The sequence below is a fragment of the Talpa europaea genome (assembly GCF_964194135.1).
Source record: "Talpa europaea genome assembly, chromosome: 4".
In the NCBI taxonomy this organism is placed as follows: Eukaryota; Metazoa; Chordata; class Mammalia; order Eulipotyphla; family Talpidae; genus Talpa; species Talpa europaea.
The window spans coordinates 22,972,043-22,978,402 of NC_140070.1; positions in this window are offsets into that span (position 1 = coordinate 22,972,043).

Sequence of the window (6,360 nt, forward strand, 5' to 3'; positions counted from 1 at the left end):
CTCAGTCTGCCTGCTTTGCTATTCGCTCTGACTCTGGTGAATTCTCTCACCCTCCTGCGCTTCTGATTGTACCTAGTGCTTGTATAAATAAATAAATAAATAAATCTTAAAAAAAGTTTAAAAAGGAAAAAAACTACCATTAAAATGATAAGACGCCCTACTGAATAGGAGAAAAAAACTGTATGTCATATGTCTCACAAGAAGCTAATGTACAAAATCTACAAAGAAATCATACAACTCAACAACAACAAGAAAATAGTCAATAAAAAAAGGGAAGTAGAGCTAAACAGATACTTCTCTAAAGAAGATATATATATCTAACCAACAGGTATTGGAAAAGCTGTTCATCACTTAGAGGGAAATGCAAGTCAAAACCACATCCTCCCAGTGAGGATGGCCCAAATCAAAAAAATAGAAATAATAGTATTGGAAAAAAGAAACTTTTACACTGTTGGTGGGAATGTAGAATTATCTAGTACCTTGGAAAACAGTATAGTGCTTTTACAAAATCTTGAAAATACATCTGCCAGATGATCCAGCAATTCCACGTACATCTGGATGGGTATGACCCTATACCTCTTAATCATACACAGTGTTGTGAACCAATATTACCTCAATAAAAAAGAAAATTCAAAAAATGAAAAGAGAAAAAAGGAGAAAGAAAAGTTTCTAGTCCGAGAAACTGTAGTCCTCAAAGGTATTGTTGATAGTCCACAAGTGCTCAAATTTGAGGCACATTTTGTAATTCCTTTCAGCATTGTATATTTATATTAAAATATTATATTGACTTACTTTAAATAGAGCAACAGGGAGACAATTGATAGCAAAGATAGCAAAAGAAGAACAAGTAGATTTTTCCTTATTAATTTTGATTGCTCAGATCCTGTCAGCATTTCAAAAGGAGCAAACTGATTTAGAAGACTATAAGGCATGTGTAGCCTAAAAATAAAGCTACCATGTTTCTGAAAGAAAACTGACAACCTATGAGAAGTGCTTGCTCAAAATTCTAGCATAATTTTGGTAATCTGTAGTGTCCCTTGGAAATGTGGGAGAGGGAATGTCATGAACTGGGAGGAGAATAGAACCACAAAATAAAACATGCTTGTTATATGGTTGATACTGAAACAAAGAATGTTAAGTATTTCAAGAATAACCACAATTACTAAAGTCATTCCAGTATGCCTTGAAAATTATTGAATTATTCAAAGAAAAGGTTCTGAATGAATGGAAAGAATATAAAAGCATCTCCTAAAAGGCAGAATAACAGCGAATCAGGTTCAGAATGAACATCTTCTGAAGGAGGGAAAGATAGTTCAGATTTTTTGTTCTAATCAATTAGAATAACTCCAGGCAGAAGAAAATAGATGGTAAATAGAAAGCCTAATACCTAATGGGCTTCTGTCATGTGCTTCTTTATTTTTAACCAGATTATAACTAAAATAATCTGCCCCCCAAAATGGTTCAAATCGCCTCCATTAACAAATAGTTCAAGTATCACAAATTTGTTAAGATTAATAAAAAAGGTAGTATTCAAATAGTCAAATGTGGTATTTCTTACTTTTAAAAGTCAATATAATTAGCTGGCAAAATATTCAATTACCATATTGATGTTACTTATCTGATCGAGTTATTTAATTGGGTCTGATCATTTGAGCAAAACATGATCATTAGGCTGTTACCAAAAGAAATCATTAATATTTCATTAAATAATTATAACTAAAAATTCTAACTGAATAAACATTTTATTAGTAAAATGTCATATCCTACTATTCGTTTTTTTTTCTTTTTCATATAGATTTTTATTTCTGGGCATGGAGTGAGGAAATGCAAAAATTAACATCAGACCCTTGTTTTTAATTTTAAAGAGCTATATATATTTCTTTAAAGAGCTATGTATATTACTTCTTTTAAGACTAAAAAATACCCTTTACGGGTCCATATATTCTTTCCTGGTCAAACATAGCCAAAACACACACACACACACACACACACACACACACAAAATAAACTAGGAAAAACCCCAAAACTGTGCATCTCAGTTGGATCAACCCTTTCCTCTTTTCCAATAATGGGAAAATAACCAGCTGAACAACTCTGTAGAAAAAATGCAACTGACCTAGAGGTCAAAGACAAACAGCAGTGTACACTATGTTTTATTATGACATTAACACAAATAAAAGAGAAATCAAACCTCCCTCCCTGCTTTCATGGTCCACAGGACTAAAAGCAACAGCTGGCGTCGCCTTCCTGAAGCCATTTATTATGAATACGATGGCCTAACGTTGCCACAGAGAGGACACTATTTCATAAGTGGACTTGAAGGTATTTGGAGAGAGGGGGGCCTGTTGTTTTTTGTCCTGGACCTGCTAGCTGTGAAATCTACAGCATACCTTCTCTCCTCCCTTTGAGCTGTGTCTCAAACTTCACTGTTTATTTAGCAGCCTGTGGGTCACCTAAACTGCTAATTTTCTTAACTGTTTAAGTAATCATATATTTTCATATTAAATACTTTTATTCTTGAAAAGGAAGCCATGTTATATCATAAATAAGTAATCATATCATCTGTCATGAATGCCGTGAACACAGAATACTCATAATACCATCAGAATACTCTTGCTTATCAATTCTCTGAGGCTGAAACCTTCTACCCACCTTATGAAAAGGGTTATAACAAGTGTTTAATATTAAAGTCTCCACAAATAATATGTATTTTTTTATAAAGTTCGTTTCTTTTGTTTCTTGCTTAATCATATCTCGAATCTCTAATGAAAGCAAGCTTTGAAAATACAATTTTTAGGAGATTAACTTAGTATTTTAAAATCAAATGCATAGAACTTTTACAAATACACCAGCATTCTCTATTCACAGGGACTCTTCTCACCTCTGAGAAAAATGTAGAAAGTCATAATTTTATCTGTATTTTATTAAATAAGATGTATATCTGTCCCTCAGAGAATTTTACCAAATACTGATTTTACCAAATATTTAATACCAAAAATTAAAACATCAAAATGATGCCACATAATAGCAACTTATATTCAGATATAAAGACTAAAGTTTTTATAGCTTTTTATAAAAGCAAAGCTAACTCTTTTTATATGTTTATTTTTTGGACCTAGCTGTAATTTATTACTGAGTACAAAATCAATCAAAGTTAATCATTCTCCCTATTTTTTACAATTTTAAAAACCTCTGAGATGGAAAATTATTTCCTCATTGGAACTTTAATCAATAACAGATGTTCTATTTAATAATTTATTCATTTATTCAGCAAATATTTAATATCCTCTTAAATGTCAGATACTTTAAGCATATAATGATTAATCAGTTTTGTCCACTGTTTCATTAGGGATCTTTTGGTTAAACTAAAAAAAATGCTCTTCAAGCCAGCTAAATAATAAAGTAAAAAAAGGAGTGTGGGAGAAGGATTATTAAAATTCAGAAAATGGCTTATAGAAAACTAAGAACAGGACCTGCATAGAGCATACTTACGGAAACCCAAAGACACCAGCCACTGGGAACCAGGCTTCTTTTTCAGGAGGTGGTTCCTTGTTTTAGCTCTGGACTTTGATTTAAAATTAAATAATGACACAGCAACTCCTTTTACTTCATAGAAAACCTTAATGTATAGCTTTGGCTTCTGCCCTTAATGTTACCTCAGCTATGCAGGTTTTTCAAACAGAAGTCTGATTATCTAGTTAACATTTTCAAATCAGGCCATTTAAGTGATAGGTCCAATCACTGAACAAACCGCAGGATAAAAGCAGTATAGCAAGATCTGGGAGTGAGCCAGAAAGTGTGCTTTCTTTAAAAGCCTATGATCTGGAGCTTGGGGTGTACAGAGATATTATCTAAAGTTTTCTTTGTATATTCAGAGGTAGAACTTAATTTTGTTTACCAATTATTTTGAAATAGCATGTTGACTTAAAATAATAAATTTTCCCAAATAACCTTTCAAGTAAAATCTCTAGCAAGTTGTAGATGAAATTCTATTTCCTAAGATATTTCTCAACATTTTACGTTTTAAAACTTTCAAGCATTACCCAAGCTATTATTTCAGTTCTATGTAACTATCTTAATAATACACCAGCACTAATATTTTTGTTTTGGTTTTGCTCTGGTCAAAGCAGAGAGAAAAAATGTATTTTTTCCTTGATAGAAGAAATCAAGCAGCAAACCACTCCTTTTATATCTTGGAGAAATATTTGTAACAAAAATTATTCATCACTAGAAAATTTTGAAATATTCCATGTAGTTTATTTTTGAGGTTATTTCCTTTTCCCCCATTAATTCCTCTTTTATTGTTCCTGTCACCTTCTCTATTCAATAATAACATTTTTGGTATTTTTTTATTTTTAAATATTTTTTCATTCCCAGTTGAAAATAAAGTTTATTTTAAATAAATGTAGTTTCAATGATCTAATGTATAACCGTTTTATAGTTCTTATTTTATCTACATATCTTGTCTTTTACATCTTAGGTCAATACTTTATTTGGAAATTCAAGTAAAAATTTAATTTTAATTTTTTTCTTCTGAAAAAGAAGACTAACAAAGACAACTGTACTTTCCAAGCACCATTTTTCAGGAAGTTACTCTTCATGAGAAAGCAACTTCTTGAGAATTTGCTTTTCTACTGCAGATATGAAGAAACCAAGATAACAGCATTAAGCACAGAAAAATAGGGTCACTCTGGAAAAGGGCCAAGCAAGTTAGGAGTCTAACTCTCTGCTCTAGTGAGTAAGTCCATATTTCAATACAAAGAGAAGAAGGTGCAGGAAAGATATCTCCAGAGAGAAAAACAGGAAGAGATTTGTAAGCAAATGTGTTTGATCATATGGAAATAGAATTCAAAGGTGCTTTTTAGGTATCACTGAAGAGCTTGGGGCTAGTTTGTGCCAGGAACATAGAAAACCAAAAGAAAAGGGAAAAAGAAAAAAATCAGATAATAAAGTCTCAGAAATATAAAAGTTGCAAGAGAAAAAATATCATCATATGCTGCTCAACTCAGTAATTCAGTAGTTGGTAATATTTATATATTTTAGATGATACAGTTTCTTAATAGGGTAAATACTTAATGGAGACCTAACAGAAGTTATGCCCTAATTTTGTAGGGATGATAAATAACTATGATGAAAGGAAGATAACTGTATTTAATTGTCTAAAAGAATGTGTATACTTACCTTTCAAAAAGAAGTCAGGAGATAGCATTTAATTTTGAAAAATAAAAAGTAGTTCTATAATGAAACAACTTAGAAGCAGGGAAATACATTCTAGTGTTTTCTCATCCACGAATACTATACGCTTGCCTGTACTTTCAGCAGCTACCTAGCATTTGGGAGCAAGTGTTAGCACCCAAGATTTTCTATTTAACACAAGTTGCATTCTTTACCCTATTTAAGCCCATCAGGATGAGCAGCTGGAGACTCCCGCTAACACACATGGCTCAGCCTGTCATCTACTCAGCATATTATCTTGCTCCAGTATTATCTTATCTTATCCACACTTTCATTTTCACCTTCCTGAATCTTTCCACTATTTCTTCCAGTAATTACAACAGATCAATAGCAAATTCCCCTTTACCTTGGAGTCTACTCAGAAAGTTTCTTATTTTCATGTTCAAACTAAAACCTCTCTCTCATCAAGGGCGGATTCCTTCATGGTCCTTTCAACCAATGTACCCCTTATACCAAAGACCCTGAAACTAGAGGGGCTGTATCTCACATCTACTCCAGCAGCAAATCCAATTGGTTCCCATTTCAATATTACCCATATCCAATTATTTCTCATAATTTCTTTCACTACCAGTAAGAGAGTAGTCACCATTAATACTTTTTGCAATAATCACCAATAAATTGCTATACCTTGCGGTGTGAAATTTACTATTTTTTTTTTTTTTTTGTGGGACCCTCGCCGGCGGCCTGGCATCGAACTGGCGCTGCAGAGGCTTCAGGCAGCCTCGCAACCCAGCGCTCAACCGCTGCACCACCAGGGGAGGCCCTATATTGTTATTTTAAACATAATTTCTTATTCAGGCTTTATAAAGCAATACCAGTAGAACCAAATTTGTTTTTAATTAAGGAATTAAGCAGGATTTTTACCAAATGTATTTAAATATGTCTTTTTCTTTTTACCATAGAGATAAGAATCCACACAAAAGTTGCTAGAAATCTTATATTACATTTGATATAAAAATTTTGGATAATGTACCTTATCTCCCTCAGAACTAACTCTTAATGAATATATCCAAGAGTTTAATTCTGAAACTTATAAAGGAAAATATTTTTAAAAATATGAAATAAGAAGAAAAATATAAGGTTCGATTAGTTTCATAGAACTTTCCTTTAATCTGGGTAACATTT